This window comes from Micropterus salmoides, unplaced genomic scaffold (assembly GCF_014851395.1).
Source record: "Micropterus salmoides isolate LMB-PRFRI ecotype aquatic unplaced genomic scaffold, ASM1485139v1 Ms_hic_scaffold_3, whole genome shotgun sequence".
Taxonomy (NCBI): domain Eukaryota; kingdom Metazoa; phylum Chordata; class Actinopteri; order Centrarchiformes; family Centrarchidae; genus Micropterus; species Micropterus salmoides.
The window spans coordinates 13,056,165-13,079,080 of record NW_024042261.1 but is presented as its reverse complement, the minus strand read 5'-3'; positions in this window follow the sequence as shown (position 1 = coordinate 13,079,080).

Here is a 22,916-nt window from a genome sequence, read left to right as displayed (position 1 = left end):
CCATATTCCTTGGCCTCAGACCTATCAAAGGAGACCAGAATTATGCATCTAGGCCTAATGGTTGAGGAGTTATTACTGATTTATTTTGGGTACGTTATTTCAGGTGTTTTTCCTGGAAATAGGTGTCTGTTTCCAAGTGGTTAAAAATTTAGTTTTTCAGTCAAACTCATGGATGGTATTGTGTTTTCGGGCTCTTTGGAACACTGAAATCAATCTCAGACACCTGTGATAATTAGTTTGCAATGTGAGGCCAATTAAAGGAAAACTACTTAAGAAGGACGTTCCACATTATTAAGCAGGCCACAGGTTTCAAGCAGTATGGGAGTGAAAAAGGATTTCTCTGCTGCAGAAAAGCATCAAATAGTGCAATGCCTTGGCCAAGGTATGAAAACCTTAGAAATTACACGAAAACCTAAGCATGATCATCGTACTGTAAAGAGATTTGATTCAGAGCACAGACGGGTTCATGTAGATAAAGGCATAATGAGGAAGGTTACTGCCAGACAAATTCATCGGATTAAGAGAGCAGCTGCTAAACTGCCATTACGAAGCAGCAAACTGCTGGTGCCTCTGGAGTCCCGCAAACCTCAAGGTGTAGGATCCTTCAATTTGGCCACCCCTTGCCAAAGCTCACGAGCAGAAACGGTTGCAGTGGGCCCAGAAACACATGATTTACTATTCAAACAGTCTTGTTTACTGATGAGTGCCGTGCAACCCTGGATGGTCCAGTTGGATGTAGTAGTGGATTGTCACCATGTCCCTATAAGGCTGTGACGTCAGCAAGGAGGTGGTAGAGTCGTGTTTTGGGACGGAATGATGGGGAGAGAGCTGGTAGGCCTCTTTAGGATTCCTGAATGTGTGAAAATGACCTTGGCAAAGTATGTAGAGTTTCTGACTGACCACCTTCTTCCAAAAGCATCTTCATGTATGACAATGCACCATCTCATGCTGCAAAGAATACCTCTGTGTCATTGGCTGCTATGGGCATAAAAGGAGAGAAACTCATGGTGTGGCCCCCATCCTCCCCTGACCACAACTATATTGAGAACGTTTGGAGCATCCTCAAGCACAAGATCTATGAGGGTGGGAGGCAGTTAGCATCAAAACAGCAGCTCTGGGATATTCTGACATCCTGCAAAGAAATTCAAGTAGAAACACTCCATAAACTCTCAAGTTCAATGGATGCAAGAATTGTGAAGCTAATATCAAAGAAGGGGACCTTTCTTTGATATCAGCTTCACAATTCTTGCAGGTGTAAACCCAATAGCGATAGAACAGCCTTGAATGTAGATTATCCTTAAATCCTTTCTTTTTTTTTTGCAACATATTTTTATTAGAACTTAGTCTGGTAAGACCTGTAAGTCTGCAAAATACGATGATGATGCCAGATTTAAGAAAAATTTAATTTTCTCAAGTTTTAAGAAATACATAACATCAGTAAGACACTGTGAAACTGGCGGAGGACTTGGACATTTCCACTGCAGTAAAGACGTGAAATTGAGAATTTCTTTCTGCACCAAATTAAATCAACCTGATTTGTCTGGGGTCCCCAAAATAGCAATTAAGAGCCATGGTTGAAGGTGTATTCCTATTATAATTAAAATGATGTTGAAGTAACCAGACCAAAAGTTTTGTAATCGTGGACAAAGATAAAACATGTGACTTAAGTGACACTGGGTTCAGACATCTTTCACACTTATCCTTTATTCCAAGGAAAATAGCAGATCATCTTGTTTTGGAAAAATGGACCCTGTGTACAACCTTGAAGTGAATCAGCAAGACGTGCACAAGATTAATCTATCAACGACTTCCTGCCACCAATCCTCACTGAATTGCTGTCCCAGTTCCTCTTCCCAAGCAGTCTTTGGTTTTTGGAGTTTGTGTAGTTGCAAAGATACAGAATCTGGTTCTACATTTCTGAGAACATCCCTCTTTGTTGTGGCTTAAAGTTAAGCAATCTATCCCATGGTTGTTGAGGAGGTAAGAAGGGGAAATTAGGAAAAGTTTTTGAAACAAAGTGACAAACAAACTTGAAGGTACCTAAAGAAATGGTTCACGGGTAATCCGTACAATGATGACACATTGGTAAATCTTCCAAAAATACCATCAGAATATAAATCACTAAACAATGTATACCTTTGTTATGCCATATTAAAAAAAGTAGAATTGACTGAAGAGGGAGGGAACAAATGATTCCTACACAGTGAACCAACTGGAGATGATGTTACAAATTTGAAGAGCGAGAAAATATACAAGCTTGTGGTAATGTGTATATAATAATTTCACCCAATTTATAGATTTTTCTCCAAAGCCAAATTTAGTAAAGGGTATCCCCACTAGTGATGTGCGATCCCACATTCCTATCTGATCCAATACCAAGTAATACCCAGGCTGGTATTGCCGATACTGATACCAATACTTTTTACATATTCTATTTCTAGTTTAATGTGACCTCCCCCTCCCGTTTCTGTATTTATGAGAGAAATAAGGAGAAGACTGTAGCCTTACCAATTCAAAATAATAGCTGCATAATGACAATCAAACTACTGTCATATTCTTTAATTATAATAAAAATATAAAAATATCCTGCTCAGAACTGCCGCTTCATAACATCATCCTATTATTGTGACAGACTTAATCTCAGATGTTTAGCGAAGTTTGCGTTTTTGCCAAAGTATTTTTCACTGTCTTTGTGCATACATCACACAGAGCAACATTATTACCTTCACAGCTAAAATACAGCCAGACATGACTGTTTTTACTGTCAGCCAGAGTCAGTATTCAATCTCGGGAAATGTAAGGAGCTGCAGCGGCTCACTTCAGAGAAGCTCCGTCACAGAGACGTAGCCCAAGCATGACTTTGACAGGCGGAAGGAAAAGTAGTTCCTATCAACCGAGTATAATTAGACCATCCTGGTGACAGTAAGATACTTATGATAAAATACACACTCACTCTAAATGATTGAGTTTAGATATCGATCCTTTTATATGAGTATCGATCCTAGAGCAGGAAATGTTGGTATCAGAAATACCGATATTTTAGGATCGATCCGCTTTGAGCACCCCGGGGCGGACCCCATCAGGGCCTGCAGCCTTGTTGGAGTGGAGTCTACTCAGCTGTCTTCTCACCTGGTCAGCAGTGAGGCACACATATGTTACAAATAGGAGAGGGGTTGAGGAGGAGTCATCGAACTGGAGAAAGCTGTTAAACTGAGAGCCAGAGGAGGGGAAGTAAGGGTCTCCCAGGAGGAGGGTGGGGGACAGTGAGGAGGTTGGACAGGGGAGTAGTGGGGTTGGAGGTGGTAGAGGGCAGACAGCAGCTGAGTTAGTGGGGGGATGGGCGGGAGCTATTGAGTCAAATCTGTTAAAGAAATCTGTTTAAGTTTGTTGGCCCTGTCCAAGCTGCCTTCAACTCCTCTGCTGCTAGTCGATCTGAAGCCAGTGATGTTCTTCATGCCATTCCAGACCTCCTTCTTGTTGTTCTGCTGGAGTTTACGCTCCAGCTTCCTTCTGTACTTCTCCTTTGTTTCCATGATGTTCACCTTCCCCCTGAATGGCCCTCACCTCCTCCCTATTACCTTCACTGAAAGCTCTCCTCTTAGCATTCAGGATGTCCTTGATGTACTTTGTTACCCACAGTTTGTTTGGGTAACAATGGATAGTTTTTGCTAGGACAGTGCAGTCCACACAGAAGTTAATGTAGTCTATGAATGTAGTCTCATAGGCCTCCTCCAACCATCTCCTCACTGTCCTCACTGAGGCACATAGCAGTGATTGATGTGAACCAGGGGTTGGGGTCTGACCTGCCCGGGGGGGGGGGCTGTATGCATCCTTAATGTTAGCAAATAGCAGGTCCAGGGTCCTCTCCTCTCTAGTATGGCAACTCACATACTAGGTGTCGTTGGTTAGTGTGGTGGCCATCACATCATTATGACGGCACTCGGGTGTTGAGTCTGGAGTTCAGCAATGGCGGTGTGGATGATATAACACACAGACGTCAGGTTGGCAGAGGGCAGAATGTAAACAGCAACAGCGATGGCATGTGGAATTTTCCCGTGGAACAGCAAGCCCTCTGCCTTTATGCTTACTGCTCTCGGTGCAATCCGTTTCGGCCCGAACAGTCTGAAAGCCGTCGATGGAGACGTTGCGGTCAGGTATATCCTGGTGTTGCCAAGTCTCTGTGAAGCACATTAAACTTCACTCCCAGAACTTCCTCTGACTCCCGGCTAACGCTGTTAGCTCATCCATCTTATTAGGCAGTGACCTCACATTGCCCATGATGAGAGAGGGGGGACATGGCTTAAATCTCCTTCTCCTAAGTCTCTGTTGTCTGGACCCCTCTCTCTTCCCTCGCTGTTTCATTCCTCCTCTGCACCCTCTGTGTGTCCTCCTCCAGATCTCAGTGGGGATGTCTTTGGGCCTGGGTGCCATGCCGCTCAGCGCGATCAGCTGATCCTGGGTGTAAACAAAGCAGCCATGTAGTTGCTGTGCAGCGGTGCCATGGTTTACCAAGACTCTCCCAACTTGCATGTTTAGAGAGAGTGTAGTTTAAATTACGTATAGACCAAAAATCACACATGTAAGATATAAAAAGAAAGTTAAAAAGTTAGAAAATAAGATGACAAATGACAGAGCAACTGCAACAGGCTGCATGCACGTTGGTGCACGCGCACTGACATACAGTCCCCTCCAAAAGTAAGGCAAATTCCTGTGTTTTTGTTGTTCACTGAAGACATTTTCAAAGTACTTCTTCGGACTGCAAAGCTTTCTGGGTATGTAGGCCATGAGGGTAGCTGATACAAAGTGCTAACCATTGGACTTGTAAAATGGGAGAAACTAAACAGGTGAGGCTCCCTGCTGTTCTTGGTAAGACTCTACCAACTGACCATGTTCTCAGTCACAAAAAAGGAAGGCATGAACGAAGATAAGGAGGCCTTGTTATTCACCCTCTGTCATTCACAGCACAGAGGACTTGTCTTGTCTTGTAGAAATTAGTTTTAGTTTCACACTGACATTCAGTTTACCTTTGAATGCTGAAATACTTAATGGATGTTACACATACATTATGAATCAAAACAAAAAGTGGGGGAAAATCACCCCTCTGCTACTAGTTATTTTAGACTGTGAAATCAAAATTAAATTAAAATTATTAAACATATTCTCCCTAAACTGGAAATCAGAACAACAAGTCTTTGGATTGATGATGTCATCAGGTAGAACTTTGATATATGACATCCAAAAGAGTTTATTATCAAGTCTACAGGGTTCACATATGTGAATCAGAAAATGTGTCCATGTAAAAGGTCAGCAATTGGTCAGAGAGGATTGGATGAAGGAACGTCAGGCTTTCAGTGTCGCTTCTGTAGTGGGCAGCCTGCCAGCTATAGAGAACCTATGGACTCTCATTCAGTGTTAAGTTGTTCACAGTCAGGTGGTGTGTGGCTTGATAGTGTGTGAGCATGTTAATCTGAAAAGTCTTGCTACATAAAATGATTTAGTCTAAGTCAACAACGTCCATATATCTACACGTAACTGTAACATAAGTGTTTCCTAAATGTTAAAGCATCATTTATATGTCAAAGTGAAATGGCTATGAATCATTCCCTGTCTGAGAATCAGCATCTGCTTTAGTCTTTTAATTCCACTTATCTCTGTACTTTTTGTTTTTCATTTAAGTGAACAATTTCGTCTCATTCTTTTTTTCATCTACTGAGTATCATTGCAATCACAGGTGGCTGTTCCACCTACTCTGTCTTCCTCTAACAAGGCCGGGTGATAATTTATCATGCTGCTGTGTATGGCAGAGAAGCTTTATGAGAGTGAACTAAGCGGAGGAAATTAATTTGAAAAACTCCATTATGGAACATAAATCAATTTGTCACCATAAACAATGGATATCACACACACACACAAAAAAAGCATTTGTTCTGGAATTAATATAGTAACACAAATCAGGAAGCCATTTATTCCTGTAACATCTGACTTTATCAGTTTTTTTTTCTGTAATACAAAGTAAATCAGATAACTTTAACAGATGGCTTAATCAAGAAGGGTTGAGGCTAAGAAAAAAGGTTGGAAACTTGACACATTATCAGCGGACAACAATATAAGACTGCTTCACAGTTTTAATGACTCTGTGCAAACCCTCAGCATTCATGAACCAAGTATGCAAACAGAAGCTTATGCTGCAGTAGATTATAGATTTCGAGTCTTCCTACCATGTGAATATCTATTATGTAATGAAGCCAGGCAGCCGTCTGTCACTTTTACCCAGCTGGACTGAAACCTTTGGCTCTATTAAAGAGGTCATATTATGCTTTTTGGCTTTTCCCCTCTCCTTTATTGAGTTATATACATTTTTGTGCATGTAATAGGTTTGCAAAGGAAAAAAAGCCCCATCTCCCAAAGAAAACACTGCTCTGAACTGCCTGAAAACAGCTTGTGTGTAGTCCTGCCTTTTCCCTTTGATCCCTGTGACAACACAGCAAAATGCGCAACATAATGCTCGCCAAGCAACTGGTCCGATACGCCCTCAAAAACACTGGTGGAAAAACAACACACATTAGCTACCGTCCAGGCAGTCAATGGACAAAAAATTGTTACTGTGATGTAGAGACAGTGTTCAGTTAAAACTTTATGGATCAAAGATAAATGTGTTATAGATGAATAACTCACCACTCTGAAAATCTTGCTCCAGTCCATGTTGCTAAGCTGGCAAGGGGATATACAGCTTAACAAACAACTCCCAACAAATATCTTGTAGAGGAAAAATGTATTACTCCATAGCTAAAACAAAGCGTTCAACACACAGGGTGAAAAGAGGAGCATCAGCAATGTGCAGTATGAGGGAAAAATGGTGTTTTTTGAAAATGAAACCATGTAAACCTGTTCTGGTACAACCCCTAAATAGGATTCAAGATTCACAAGACCTGAAAATGAGCATAATGTGACTTCTTTAAACATTTTTGGTTGTCGCATTTTTCTTATGTCAGACTGGCTGGCTGGTAACTGGCTGAGTGTGCATACAAAGACCCCATTAAGAAAATGTAAACCCTTATGGTCCTTTAGAGGTGATGACCTACAGTAAGATATAACTAGTTAAATGTTTTGGTTTGTACATCTCAAGGTTAAGAATAAAATACTTTTCATAGCTAACAGCAATCTTACAATGTAAAGAGTAAACTGTTGTTCTTAAGTTAGTCAAACATTAAGGATTCAGCCTCAGTGAGAAGGAGAGTGCCTACAGATGTATTTTCTGTGATTCTAAGACTTTGAGGTTAAAGCTGTTCAATTTGGATACTTTCAAAATCTACCCCGCGACCCTGTACACAGGATAAGCTGTTGACGATGGATGGATGACTTTCAAAATCTAGCTGTCTCTTGGCCAACATTACCTGCCCCAGCTTTAAATATCAGAGCGAAACAACCTCTGGCAGGTACAAATAAACTCATCTCCCCCGTCTCTGTTTTCAGCATGCTCTGCTTCATCACAGCATAGGTAAAGTAAGCAGAGGTTGAAAACATTCTCTTACTAATAGACCTGTATATCATTGTGTACAGTACCCATAACATCATCATTTGTGGAGATAAAATAATTTGGCTCTCTTTTCTCTGATTCTCAGAGGGAGAAAAGAAATCAGAGAATCAGAGGGCATTGTGAAAATGTGGTAATTACTCAGGATAGGGAACACCTCTGGGTGCCTTGAGGTGCAGTGAAGCTATTAGTGTGGTGTTGTCTTTAATATCCTCTGCCATATCTCTATGTGAAGTTCCTCACCTTTGACTGGATTTCCCCACTGAAGCAGAGCAATTAAAATGTGTTTGGTTCTTCTGGGGATAGAAGGCTGCGTGTGGATCAATTCACAGGCTCAGAATATGTTGGTCTTTACACTCTTGGAAATAATAGTGCTAACTAGAACCATATACAGTTATTTGGCTTGTCCCCATGGGAGAACCATTTTTAATTCCTGGTAGAACCTTTAATGAAGGTTACCCCCAGAACCCCTTCAGAAAGATCTACAAGGTACCTAATTTAGAGGGTTCTACATAGAACCACCTGTGAAAGCTTCCACCTGGAACCACCTAAGAGGGGTTTGACAGAGAACCCCTCTGTAGTGTAATAGTATCTCCCAGAACCCTCCCTGTGGGTTCTATCCAAAACCTTTCCACCTCGTAAGGGTCCCATCTAGAGCCCATCCGGCAGGTTCCACAGAGAACCCTTTTATATTTGAATGGTTTCATATAGAAACACGTACAGAAAAATATATTTGTATATTCTAAAACAAAAAAACTACGTACATGTATTCACCCACACAGTGGATGAAAAGATTTCTAAAGCACTCAATTAGTGACTTTACACTTAGACCCTACTGGGGATAAAACCTCTGTACTGCTGCAGTGGATCAGGATAATGGTTGCGTATCTTCCAGACACAGCAACTCGGTATCACGACTCTGTGACCCTGTCCTAGTGCTCCATACTGCCATACTACAAATTGCCTGTATGCTACGTAACGGAACTGTCTATAACTCTGTCCTGGATCTGGAAGATCAGCCACTGCGTGAATGTCATTCCAGACATTCCAAAATGTAGGCTTCCATGTGTGGTTGTATGGAAATGCAGTAATCTGGATGTTGTCCACAGCACTTTTGTTCCACGAATGTAGCCATTTCTCTGCACCTCTGGCAGACACACCAAGTGGGTTGCCCTGACACAAGAGGACCTGGTGGCGGAGCATTTTCTGATATCCTTTCAAGAACATCAAACATCAGACTTGGGTCGCGCATCAGGCAGAGCTCCAGGACTTGATGTGATTGTCCCAGGCCCAGTCCTCGAAATCTGGCCTGCAATGGAATATACTGTATAATGGTTAGAATCACAAATATTGGAAATATTGGTGTAAGTGGACATAACATTTCTCAACATGATTAGATGTTTTTTTTTTGGATATGGCCTTATTGTTCTCTAACATGACTTGTGTACACTCCAGATCATAGACATAACACAGATACATACCTGTTCAGATGCCCTTGTTTGAGCTTGAAGATTCAAAACTCAACGCAGGTCCTCTTGTCCAAGACTAAGTGCTCCTTGCCCTGCACTTCGACCACCCCGTCCTCAGCCTCTACTTCCTCGGACCCTGTTTGCCCGCCCTCCTCTGCTTCGCCCTCGAGCCCGGACCTGTCCTTGAGCCGACAATGTGGTACTTGGCTCCGGAGTGTAGTCCTCATCAGAGCCAATGCCAGTGCTTTCACCGTAGCAGCTCTAATATGCAAATCACCTTTGTCAGTGTAACTGATGGTAAGGGGAAAACATGTAACATGTATCAATGCAACCTGTTTTTAGCTTTGCCTAATGTTACTGCAGCTATATGTTGCAAGCAGTTAACTAGCTAGCTCGTTACGGAATCAAACTCATTTTAAAGTTTACCAATATCGATATGCTAGCTTGATAGTGAGCAGCATAACAGTCATGTTAGTTGTTTATATTCATAATGATAAAGTTAGGTATTCTTACCTGTGATTCTGACATGATGTCACTCCACCACACTGCGCTACTCTCTGCTCGATGCTGTTAAACACGTCTTCCAGCTGAGCCGTCTGCATCGCGCTTTCATGTGTTTTGGGGGGATGGCTTTGGAAGGAGCCCAGAAGGGAGGGGGTGGGAGTTCAAAAACCAAGCAGTTTCTTGCTAGTTTCTCAAACTTACCTACCCTGCCTTTAAGCTTTATTGTAGTCGTGTGAACTTATACTGCTCCCGCTGAAGTTCGGACCCAGCCACGTGCGTCCGTTACGCGAGCAGTAACACAGGATAATATTCTCTGAATATTAATATTCATAATTTGTATTATTACAAAAACAGGGAATAAGGGCTCCCTCACTTTGCTTAAGCCTAGTTTGCACTACACGATTTTTAGCCCGATTTGCCGCTCGGCGTTCTTCATCGTTATATGTGAACTACACAACGACGCATCAAAACCGCTCCCTGACACATTTCTGACATCGCCGACGCTTGCCAGATATCTATCATGCCAAATATCTGGAAGAGTCGGCAGACGCGACATCCACATCCAACCAATGAGAGCCGGCAGCTGGCAGAGCAGGCAGTTACTTTTTCACAGCAAAACACTTTTTACTCACCCCCAGCTCTCTCTGTAGCTCAGACAATCCCTACTCCCTGCGTGTGCTAATCCATTCTTTCACCCATAATTTTGTCTTTATAATTGGTATCTTTATATTAACAAACAACAGCTGTTTCATGTGTAGGTTGGCGTCATTTCACATTTCACATGTGTTTTCTTGGCAAAACGTGGTTTGTGGTTGATATCAGTGGCCTCTATCTCCTCTTTTGGCCAGTTTATTATACCAGCGGGGTATTTGATGACTGGCAGGCGTATGTGTTGATGGCTGGGATCTTATTCTTCTCATTCAGCTGATTTTTCACGACCTCGCTTACTCTGTGTAGGTATTTGGCTGTGGCTGACTTCCTTGCTGCCTTTTCATGGTTTCTGTTAGCCTCTTACCACACTTGTCCAGTCCGAGTGACATTCTAATGTCGTTTCTGTAGATCCTGGTTGTGTGGATCAGTGAGTCGATGTCTCGCTCATTCTTGGCATGTAGTTTGATGTCATCCATGTAAAGGATGTAACTGGTTCTTCCACTTCAGAACCGGTATCTGTAGCTACTCATTGTGATGATCTGTCTGAAGGAGTTCAGGCCTTTGCAGAACAGCAGTGGGGATAGTTTATCACCTTGGTATATGCCACACTTGATGGTGACTGGCTTTGAGTTGACTTCCAGACTTGTTTTCCACAGCCCCATTGAGTCACTGATAAAGGCTATTTGTGTCCTGTTGATCATGTACATTTCCAAGCATTACAGTATCCATGTATGTGACATTGAGTCGTAAGCTTTTTTGTAGTCAATCCAGGCAGCGCACATGTTGGTCTGCCTGGTCTTGCAGTCTCGAGTGACTGTTCTATTGACCAGCTGGTGCTTGGCTCCTCTGGTATTACTACCCATTCCCTTCTGGGCCCTGTCCATGTATTGAGCCATGTGCCTAATCATCTGAGCCGCTATGATGCCTGACAGGAACTTCCATGTTGTGCAAAGGCAGGTTATTGGCCGGTATTTGGGGATCTTTCATGTCTATCTACTAGCCACTGATTGTTGTTGTGTGATTCCTCCTTCTTCTATATGTTCTTCCAGTACTGTTCAGTCTGTAAACAAAGATGGGTACATCGTAATCAGCACACCGTCTGCTCAACCTCATGTGTTACAGCTGTGTACCACCGTGCTGCTCCCAACATTACTCACTAGCAGGTGTACTTGTAAAGAAAACATTTGCCACAACTTTCACATTTAACAGATTAGTATTGTTAATCCTGATTTTACAGCTGCAGGTACCAAGTTACAGCCACAACAGGCATAGTCTCTTACAGGTATCGTCACAGGATCTCATTGTCACCGGCAACCGTTAGCTTAGCTGCTGGGTGACCATAGCAAACAATAACGCCGACACATGCTTAGTGGAAATTAACGGCCGATTTTACCACTCTATTATGACTATTTACATCTAGTAGCATGCATACACTTACAGAGATCATGTCTCCTTACCTGCAACATAAACAAAGATGGGTACATCTTAATCAGCACACCGTCTGCTCAACCTCATGTGTTACAGCTATGTACCACTGTGCTGCTCCCAACATTATTCACTAGCAGGTGTACTCCCTCTTGTGGTCAAAGTTGGAACCAACACCCACTTCTCAACAATGCCCTGCCTGAGTACCCGGAGCACAATACATAACCAAACAATGCCACAAAGCAAAAGTACTACAGAACAATACATGGAAAACAATAAAATAAACCCCACTGCTACACCCAAAACAATATCTAAGGGGGGGTACCTCTTTTATGGACTTGAAGCCATTATCCTCACACTAAAACCTAAATAAGAAATTTCAAAGTTGCAAATCTCATTGAAATATGGTCTAAATGTGCACATTTAATTAATGTCATATATATTTATGACATTGAATAAATGTGCATATATATATTCTCCACCTGGCCACTTCCCTCAGACTATTTTAATAATAATTTTTAGTGGAACCCTAACAAATAAACATTGAAAAACCCTTTCTTTTAAAAAACATTTTTGTTTGTTATGGGTGGCACCTGCACATGTGTACTTGAATTATGTGTTCCAGTTGCAGACCACAGCAGGTGATTTCATTCACATTAGTTTTACCTTGCTGCATGAAGGTCAGCTCATGCTTATCACATGGTGAGAAAAAATACTTTCTATACAAGTGTATATCAAGATCCTATAACTTCAGCAAGTTTCATTTTCTCAGGAAGCTTTTAATCACGACATTTGTAGGATCCACACATCATACAGGAGATACTAGAGTTGATAAACACTTAGTGTGAATTCATTCCACTTTTGGCAGAAGCATGTCATACACTTCATCATCTCATACCATATGTGCTGAGCCTAAGATGTCATTAAACATTATTTAGAAGCTATTTATCTAGATTCCTGCTGCGCAGGATATTGGGCTGGACATTGCTAAATACTAACCCTTAATTGTGGCCAATTAGCCTTTTCTGCATCGTGTTTGCTTTCAAATTAAAATACCCCTAAACTCTGCCTGTTGTTTCTCTTTACTCTTCTCTCTTTTCTTTTTCCTCCACTTTCAACTTGTGTGCTCAATACACACCATCAACAGCACTATCTGTGCACTTGAGTCCTTCGAGTACTCATTTCAGCCATTCATAATACTGCATAACATCCTATTTAAACCCAGAAAGAAACATTTAAGACTTTTGTTTTTTCTTCATTTCCCATCTCTCTTCGCCTCAAGCAGTTTATTTCACCTACTACTGATCCTCCTCAAACTAATTACCAGGACCAAGTCTCATTTATCTTTTACCTTTAACCAAGGCTTACTTATCAAAGACAATCTGAATGCAGCATAATGGATGTGACAAATGAGATGGAACTGCAGCAGGACACAAAGATACAGTTATTTGCTTGCTTTGTTTCATTGGATGAGGACAGTTCATACACTGCTGCGTTCCTCTCCTGTTGATAACCTTTCTAAAACAATCACAGCATGGCAGCAGAGATGCTCAGCTCTAAAACAATCCTCCTCTATGATGGTTATCATCACTGTGACGATAATGTTTATATTCCATTGACAGAGTTAGTGCTCTTTTGTGTGTGTAGAATCTCTCTGGGGCAGTTTTCCAGACAGAGATTAAGGCTAGTCTTAGACTGAAGAGGCCTTTTAATGCAGATTAACAAAAATCTGATTTCTCAGTCATTGTGTAAAATTGTCCTAGACTTCGCCTAGTATATCGCCGATATAAACTAAACTGCTTTCCTGAAGGAAGAATAGAGCTCCTCCAGGACTAAATTGCGGCTTAAATAATATCTTCCAGGAGGCAAATTTAACTTCAGATTAATGTCATTTGTTTAAGAAGACACGTCGATTACTTGAAGTAGGTCAATGAAGATCTATGAATACCACCAGCAAGGCAAGTTCTTGCTGAAAGAAGTGACCCATTTCAATGTTTTGATGAAACGAGTTTTCAAGATTGTTTTCGAATGCATAAAGTGGAGCGATTTTCAGTTTTGGAACCCAGGCTTTCTTCCGTTACCTAAATAGGACAGCCTATAACGTTATAGTTTTTGGCATGTGGCCCTGTTCACAGAGAATAATACATGGCAGAGGTGTGTGTGTGATGTTGCAGCCTTGCGAAGTGAAATGTGTGACTATAATGTCAGAGAATATTCAAGTTTTTTACTTGTAGATTAATCTTGGAAATAAAATTTTGTCTATTACCCCTCTCCGCTGGCACCTTTTTTTTCCTATTACAATGGACCTTATGTGTAGTTGTACAGTTGTACCTTTGCATCTTAATCATATTACACATAAAAGAAGATTTGAACTACAATAAGAACACTGTGAAGATAATTAGGCTAGAAATTTACTCAATGCGATGCCAACAAGCCTGCCTGGCTTTGTTACGATATTAGATTTAGCCGTTAACGTGTCAACACAGACTCAACTAACCACTATCTTATGCATTGTTGTAGTAACGTTTAAGACCAGTGTAGGCGGTCAGAGTCTGTCAACCCTAAATTTGCTTGATAACCCTGAGTTAACTCTGAATAGGTTGAACTCTTTTCGTAGTCCAGGCCACTGGTGGTCTCAATCTCTAATTGGTCTGTCTTTCAGAAAGCCATTTATAGAGCATTGCCTATTCTTGGCCTTATTTAAACCCTGCTTGGGAAACCACCACTAAGAGTGTACACACACAGACTACCATGTTGTTGATACATTTGGCTAAATGGTACCTGCTTTTAAAAAACTGAAGCCTGATGGATGAAACATCACATTTGACTCACCATTCGGAGCAGTGCCATCCTATATTATGTTGCAGGAGACATTGCATATTTTGAATCTAATGTTTCTTATACGGACAGAGGTTCTTTACTCACAATCTGTGATCTCTAATTCCATCCATACATTTATTTACCTAACATTTTTAATCACAACACTGGACATCCACAATTTAATTTGACATTAATTAGCAATTGATTGGTGTCTCTGACAAACTGTGTCTAAAAACCATGAAGAAGACCTTTTGTGGTAGAGTCTCCAGTGACAAAGAGTAATGCACATCTTCAGTACAGACACATAGACAGTTCTACAGACTCCTGTGGTATTTGATCCCAAATGTTACTGTTGGTTGAAATGGACTCCAGCATCTTCACAGTTGTTCTCTCCACTGCTTTGTGCTGTGTGATTGAGCAATTAGTCCATGACATGGTACGACATTACAAACTCCACCTGGTCTTTATGTCAGGTTCTTCAGTGGAACAGACCTTTATGATCATCTTCTACATCTCTATTTGAATCATCATCCAACACAGTCACAGAACACAATATAAATATAAGCTAGTTGTTGTTTTTTTACTTCTTCATATGTGCACACTTACAGTGACATAAACATTTACTCCTCACCAAGTACAGCCTGCTGATGGGGTGGGTGGTAGGAAGGAGTTTGTAGCGATCATGTAAACAGGAGCATCTGGTCCTGTCACAGGCGTCAGGAAACAGCCTGGCTGTTTGCAGCAGAGCAGAGAGAAGAGCTGGCATTAAATTCCTGCAGACAGACTGCTGAAAGTCAGACAGACTCTGGCTGGAGAGAGAATTCTGTAGGGAACAGCATTTTGTAGGGCTGAGAGGAAGCATATCTCCCATGTGTAGATCATGAAGTTTGATTCATTTGGAGGACCTACAGACCCAGCTGCAGCATCGATTTGTCAATGACCTGTGACCTCAGACACCTCATTGATTAAATGAGGTGTCTGAGGTCCGAGGTCTGTTCACTCTTGTCTCCACTCTCTTCATCTCAGATTTTCTCCCTATTGGCCCTTCTCCACTTCGGAGGACACCGGCCCATCTCAACGGCGCAGCGGCCTCCGCGCTTGGCCAGGGCAGCGGACCCAAACAGAACTCTCTGATCTTACAGCCGCGACACAAGGTCCTGCTTAAGATCCGGCAACCAGTTACTCTGAGAAGAACAGACAGAGTTGCCAGAACCTCTAATCTGTATCACAAAAACAACCCAGCAAATACTTCAACCAAACGATTCTTCACTGCCTGGCTCCATCCGCAAAGAACCTGCCCGCTAACATCTAACAACATCAAGCAACTTTCTTCCTATATGGACCTGTAACATACTGGGCATTGCATAGCTTCACATAGCTTAACTGAAATGTTAACTTGGCTAAGCACAGGACTGTTTGGCTTTTGTAAATGTACTTTGATGTGTTTTTCATTGAAATTTTATTGTTGTGATCATTATTAACATGAGATTTCATACACACATATCCCACTGTCCTTATCAGAGACTAAGATCTCTTTGTTATCTTTGTCTTAGTGCAGTTTATTTAGTTTAATCTTGTCTGTTTAGCAGTGGTTACTAATCTCTGCCAAGTAGAACTCTATGGGAAGAATATCCTGCCATGAATCAAAACTGAAAATAAACCTCTGAAAGGCTGAAACAAAGTATTTGAAAACTCAAAATCTTACCAAAAAAAAGTTTTGTAAGATCAAAAACTAAGATTTGCAGGCTTGCAAAAGGTCACAAAAACTAAAATCTCTGCAAATATTATGTTGTTTTAGAGTTTCCCTTCTTCAGAACTGCAACATTTTTTTTAGGATGTTGCGCAAACAATTTTTCAGAGTTTCAAATTTGTCAGTGTTCTCCCACTGTATTAGTTTGTTTTCCAGGTTTGAAACCTTGTAAGAGTTTCAAAACTTTTTTTCACACATTTGCACACCAGTTTTCAGATCACCACTTACAAGGTTTCAAACCTGGAAAACAAACTAATACACTGGGAGTTTTCAAACACTTAGTTTCCTTTTAGAACTTTATTTTCAGTTTTGATTCATGACAGGATATTCTTCCTATAGAACTCCAAATAATTCAACCCACTATCTATTAGTGGTAATTTTTTATAGTTATTTATGATTAACCAAAATTCAAAATTAAGAGTTTGTTATATTTAATGAGACTGTATTAGATAACTGGCTATGAATTTTTCTTGTTTCATGAGCGGTGCCCTGAGGTGAATATAACTACAAGTTATATTCTATTATTAAATAATGGTAGTAATAATGATTATTTCATTATTTAAAGGTTCAGTGTGTGAGTTTTAGTGGCATCCAGTGGTAAGGGGTTGCGAATTGCAACCAACGGTTCACTGTGCATTCAGTCAGAATGTGGAATCAACAAGGACGTTACTACAAAGATTTGTTGGATTAGCTTTATCTGAGTATAAACAACGCAGACAAACTAACTGTTATAACCATTTTACAAATAACGTATGTGAAAATATGTAAATACAATACAGGATTTTGAATCAAAGTTCTGTATACTTCTTTATGTCCCATGTACACTTTATTTCTCCTTTTGGAATAAAGAATCAAGGAGGAAAAAAAGATTCTGATCATTCCGATGCCACATGAATGCGCCATCATTCACCACTCACCCATCGCTTTCCAAGCGCGCAGGAGAAGTAATGGTGGCCAACATGTTCTGTCTGCTAAATAATACATGTGGGCCTCCATTTGCCCAAATTTCTCTCATCTTTTCTTACTTCTAACAAACCAGACGACTACTACGATGTGTAAGAGGAACCCCGGTTTATGTAGTCAGAAATGGCTCATTCTACATTACATTTATTCATTTAGCTGACACTTTTATCCAAAGCAACTTACAATTGCTATTTATGTCAGAGGTCGCACGCCTCTGGAGCAACTAGGTTAAGGGTCTTGCTCAGGGACACATTTGTGGATGGCTTACAGTGGGAATTGAACCCTGGTCTCCCACATCATAGACAAGCATCTTATCTACACGCCATCACCACCCCTATTCTAAAGTAATGGTTTTTATACACCACTGAATTCATAGTTATGTGTATTACATTGCGTTTCTGTCAATAGATCATCCTAAATATTACATACTGAACCATTAATGTAAATCTTGATGTCATCTAAACCGTGATCCCCAACAGCAAGAACTAAGCGATTTTTACATTTGCGCAGTACAGCACATAGTCTTACAGTACTTTTGAATGGCGATGTTACCTTACTACAACATGTTGAAATGGTGAAAAGTCCTGCACATGTTTTGCTAAATCACACTTCTATCACTATCAGAATGTAAAGTTTATGTTACTCATACATCACGTTTGTCTTCCCAGAGAGAACTTCAAATGAGCCACACTGAATGCTTCATTTGGTTTGAGGTCCTTTTAGCCTTTGGATTAAGTTTTAATTAGAGGCCAAATGAAGTGTGGCAGAGAGATTAGAAGAATCTCCTCCTCCAGACGTCCCCACCTCCACAACACACAGGCAGGAATCTCACCAAATGCCAATGTACCTTGATGAATATTAATTTGAATCATATTACACACTAGTGTGTTTATTTTTCTATTATAATGATATTAAGATCACATTACTCTGATCTCATAGTCAACACAGGTCACAGCAACTGTAGGGCCTTATGAAATCATTTTAATTTTTTTCTAGATTCCATGTTTTCCAATAATTGTTTTCTGAATTCTGTGTTTTACAATATAAGCGTATATTTTCAGAAAGAGTATTGGACCAGTCATGTGGTGGATGAATACACTTTAAATGATTTAAACAATTCAAATGTTGAAACTGAAAATTTGATTGATTGATGTTTTTGGAAAATGATATGAACATTTTGAATTTGATGCCAGCAACATGTTTCAAATAAGTTGTCACAGTGGCAACAAAGGACTGGAAATGTTGGCGGAACTGTTTGAAATGCTAAAAGAAATCACCCGGTGGATCATCTCACTATTAGGTCAGGTGTCAACAAGTTAGTGACATGAGTGGGTATAAAAACATTCATGAGATGAGTCCATCATCTATTCTTGTTCCTTGTTGTATCAGCACAATATTCTGTATTTCACTATCAATCCCTGTGCAGCAAAGCAAATCCATCACCAGACAGTTTCTGTGTGGGGGAGGGAGGCACTGTGACATTGTGGAAGTTGTACAAACAATGAAGGCCAAATAAATGAAAGTCATTGTGATTCAGGTTATGTTAATTCAATCAGGAGACACTATTTTGGGGGGAAATAGTTATTTTGATATTTGTACAATGAGTTTGAGAAACGCGAAAAGTCTTTTTCAGCAGTTAGACCCCTTCGTGATGATATGGTATTAAAGGGTGTGGTAAAATTATAGTGGTACAGTTATTCCTCTGATGGAGTCCAGACACTGGTGGTTCTGATGAACTTGAATTGAGCCTGGATTTGATGAGCAGGTGAAGAATGGCCTGGAATGGGGGCTGCAGAGATTTCATACTGAAATGTGGAGGGTAGAGTACAGAGCGAGAGAGAGTGGTGAGTGAATGAATGAATGAATGAAGCATAATGATAGTCTTCCTGGCTGAAATTATGCTGTGCTTCATTTCTTAAGTGAAGAGGAGACTCTCAGCAGTCAGACCACATAAAAATCTTGCTATCCAGTCTTCTTCCATTTGCTTGTTTGCTTTGCAGGACTGCTGAATTTTTTCATTTTTTTTAAGTGACTACTTGAATTTTCTGCATTTCCCATCCTGACCTCTCAGAGGTAGACTAATAATGCCAATCATTTCACTTCCTTAAATTTATTTAAATCAAAAGGGTAGGTGCAAATCTGTTAAGATGCATGATTTGTTCCAGCACTTCAGATGCACATAATGTTCGACCATAATTTTAATCTGTGTTTATGTTATAAAGAGAGAGAGCTGCTTGAATCCTGTGTGTATTAGGATGTGGTTAATCATATTGCAGTAAAATCACAATTTCCATACATATTTCTAATTTACTTATTAATGAATTGATGAACTTTTGGTCATCTTGCTAATCACAAGGAGACAAACAGTTTAAGAGCTGCTGTCACATAGCTCCAGTCAGAAGGATTAGTTGGGCTTCTAATGTCTCTTCAGGATGTGGATGAAATAAATTAACTTGAACTTTCCACTGAATGAGAACTTTCAATGTAGTTCAGTCCTTGTGTGCTCTGAGGTTTGCTCTTAATCCATTTTATATCATAGAGAAAAGCCTCTCACTAAAGTCGCATTAGTATTTAAAATACACCATGAAATATTCACCTTCACAAGGTCTGGATGATCTCGAGGAAGAACTTCTGCAAAAATAATCAGTATCCATAATCATGAATAGTATTATAAATGGGCTGTTGTGTGATTGATCAGATAATTAATTTCAGACTTAATAACTGGAAACATTTTGAGTCCCCTCTCCCTTGCATCACAGTGGTTTGGTCCACTGCTTGCTTTCCCCCTGACCATGCCCCTGACACACACAACTCTCCGGAGGGAGAGAAAGTTTGAACCACTTCAGTAGTTGTGGAACTCCAGTAAGGCTGGCAGGGCTGTTTTATTCACTTAGAACATCCAATAAACTGATTATTTTCTCTTTATTACAGATGATGCTGAGTCATTCATTAATTAATCATGACAAAAATATGATAACTGATGTATTTTTCCACGAGTCTGCTATCTTATTATAACATTAGGGGAGAGCAGGGGTAAAAGTACCATTTTTCAGAAAAACATGATTTTTAAAGATTATGTTGTAGACAGTCATATATTTTTGCTGTGGTCACTAACTCACAGGTGTGGTCTATGAATATCAGGTGATATTTTGTACAAATGTAGAATGACTTCCATATTATTTCACTTTAAACATAAGCAGCACATTGTTACTTTTGACCCCATCAGTTGGGTCGAAAGTAACACACAGGAGGGCTGAAAGTAACACACAGGAGGGTTGAAAGTAACACACAGGAGGGTTGAAAGTCCCTTGTTCTTATTACAGTTTTTTCTGATGGCTTAAGCACATTTTTTGTAACTATTGGCTATTTTTTTGCAAAACTCTACATACAAATAAGAAAACCCTTCACCAAATCAACAAAACATTGTAATTCTCTTGCAAAAGCTAATAAACCTTGCTTAACTCTTCAAACATTCGTAAAAATGGTATTTTTGTATCAAACAGTTAACACAAGCCATCACATTAATAAGCACACAATGCGCCAACTACACACTGATGGTATGAATAAAAAATACATCTGGCTTTTGCTTTCTCTGTGCACAAGGTAGGCTATGTCAGTTTGAGGTCATACTTTTGTCATAGTTCTGTAAACATACAGGGATCCAAACTTCAAGTAATGGTGTTTATTTACACACATCAAAACAAACACAAGTGTTTTTTTTCCCAAGTCAAAACACAAAATAGTAATTTCACTGAAAAAAAAGAAATAAAAATCAGTCTACATTGTGTCGTCTCTCTGGGTTTTGTCTACATCACATGCAATGTCCTCTAGTCTAAGGTTTTACACGTTCACGGTTTCTTTCAAAAGGGACTCTGTAGATTTGTTTCATTCGGATTCTGTTGCGGGCAAGTACACGACATAATACAGAAATGCTCACATTGTGTATGTTTTGGAAGGTGGTGTCATCCTCAATTATGCACTGCTGTATTTCTTGTAGCCTTATGGAATTATTTGCAATCACCATATTGACTATATGGGTCTCTTGTTCTCCCCCTCCTCGTCCTCCTCTTTCACCTCCTTGTGCAGGGGATTGTACCTACTGTTTTGCAAAGTGTGTGTTTCAAAATTGCAAACTGAGTGCAAAGCAGTGTTTGTTTGCAAACTCAGTGAGTGGTTTTGCTATAAGTATTAATAGTTTTAGAAATTGTGCTATAAGAACGGTTAGGGTTTAAGCATTCAGAAAAAACTGTAAATATACCTGACTATGACCTTGTAAATATGTAACTGCAAGTGTATTTTGTCCTTTATCTAGCAAACAATTTATAAATTACATTTTCATTTTATTTATTATCTATTTACAGTTTCTTCAAATATTTCAAAAGTACCCCAACCGTATACTTGTTCAAAATGTTCTTTATTGGCAATGTCAATCCATTTTATAAAACATTTCTTCAACAATATGAACAATATGAAAATGAATATTTATAACAAATATAAATTCTCAAAATAATCCAAAAATAGTCAGGGCTCTGAGAAAATCGCCTTGTTACTTTCGTCCCATGTTACTTTCGCCTCGGTTTACCCCTACCTAGCTTGTTTGGTACCTTTTCTAATAGCTCGTTGGATAGTAATTCACCCGCTATGTGCCAATCAATCGCCTGGGGACTGAAATAGGCCAGTTTTCAGCTTAACTGGCCATGACCGGTTATTGGGGCCGAGCAGCATCAAATAGCCTACCCAATTTTCTGCTAGTCACACTGAAGGTTACACACACGCTATGGTGTTTCACATCATGCACACAGCAGTACAGGCAGTAACCGCTATTGTCTCACACACACACACACACACACACACACACACAAAAAAACTTGTCATAGGTGTGGAAGTTATTCGCTGGATTGAAGAAGACCCCCCTGATCTTCCAATACAGGGAAACTGCACATTTTCGATTGGCCTTTTATTGTGGCACACCTGTGTAATACCCATGCTGTCAGATCAGCACCTTGATATGCCACACCTGTGAGGTGGATGGATTATGGATTGGCAAAGGAGAAGTGCTGATTTTGACAGACTGGTGAACAAGATTTGAGAGAAATAGGCCTTTTGGGTACATAGAGAAAGTTTTAGATCTCTGAGTTCAGCTCATGATGAATGGGGGCAAAAACTAAAGTGTTGCGTTTATAATTTTGTTCAGTGTATATTAAGTTAGAAGACACAGTGGATATTTGTGTATGCTGTCAGTTATAGTTCTTAGAAATAAATAATCGGAATCAGTAGAAATCAGCTTGGAAAAATGCTATTGGTGCATCTCTTTCTTCAACTATCACAAGATAAGCCTGTGTGAACTGATTTTAGGCTAATATTGTAGATCTACCATTGTGTTGGGTTTTGCTCAGTATGATGAATATGATGTTAAGTGGCAGATTAGTGGGCTTGCTGCAGTTGAACATCTACAGTAAGTAAGAGACGTCCTCTGTCCCAGGGGAACCCTAAAATACTATGTGGAGGATTCCATAATTACGATAATATAAACAATGGTGCACCTATGAACCTAAGTCATATTTAAACAATTATTGCTGGGTGTTGTTGGCCAGATAAAAAGACATAGAAAAGAGTAAGTACAAAAAGCCATGGCAAATTGGTAACATCACAGTCTCCATGTGACACTAATAATAGTAGTAAGACTTCCCTCTGTGTACACATACTGTATACAAGTACAATTTTGGCTGTATTATTTGTGTCCCCTTCAAAACCTTTGCTTGACAAATTTTATGTTTATTGTCCCCCCCCCAACTGTAAG